This window comes from Lissotriton helveticus, chromosome 1_1 (assembly GCF_964261635.1).
Source record: "Lissotriton helveticus chromosome 1_1, aLisHel1.1, whole genome shotgun sequence".
NCBI classification, from domain to species: Eukaryota; Metazoa; Chordata; class Amphibia; order Caudata; family Salamandridae; genus Lissotriton; species Lissotriton helveticus.
In genome coordinates, this window is record NC_136057.1 from 429,748,575 (window position 1) to 429,749,423 (window position 849).

The following is an 849-nucleotide window of genomic DNA, read 5'->3' on the forward strand; positions in this document are numbered from 1 at the left end:
TCGAGCCCTGGGAGAGAACTGGGGCTCGGCAGGGCCAGGGTGCCAGCAGGTCCCAGTCTGCCAGGTAACCAGGTCTGGGGATATGCTGCCCATGCACTGCCGGGGCCCGGGCATGACCTCCGGTGGGCCCTCAGGTGCGTCAGTCTGGCACGGGGAGGCTCTGAACCTGCTTGGCTGGGGCCAGGGCTCCACAAATCCACTCGCCCGCTCGACCGGGGCCTAAACGGCGTCCTGCTCATGGCGGGCTTGGGGCTTAGCTTCCAAACCCTACCCCCAGGCCAGGGAGAGCCTCTGCAGGCCCCGATGGACCCCAGCACCCGGAACCTCAGCTGGATTGCAGGACGGGGGCTCCAGCACCCCGGGACCTGCCGGACAGAGTTAAAGCCCCGGGCCCGGTCCCATGTTCCGAACCCTAGCCAGGCCGGGGAATGCCTCCCCAGGCCCAGAGGGATCCTAGCGCCCAGGCCCTCGACTGGCTTGCAGGACAGGGGGCTCCAGCACCCTCGGGGCCTGCCAGATGGAGTTCAAGCCCCGGGCCAGGTCCCAGCTTCCAAACCCTAGCCAGGCTGGGGAGAGCCTCCCCGGGCCCCGGTGGAGCCCCGTCCCCAGCGCCCGGACCCTCTGGTGGCCTGCGGGACGGGGGGCTTGCACACCCCGGGGCCGGCCGGCCGGCCGGAGCTCAAGCCCCGGGCCCGGTCCCACCATCCGAACCCTATCCAGGCTGGTGTGAGCCTCCCCGGGCCCCGGTGGAGCCCAGTCCCCAGCGCCCGGACCCTCTGGTGGCCTGCGGGATGGGGGGCTCGCGCACCCCGGGGCCGGCCGGCGCTCAAGCCCCGGGCCCGGTCCCAC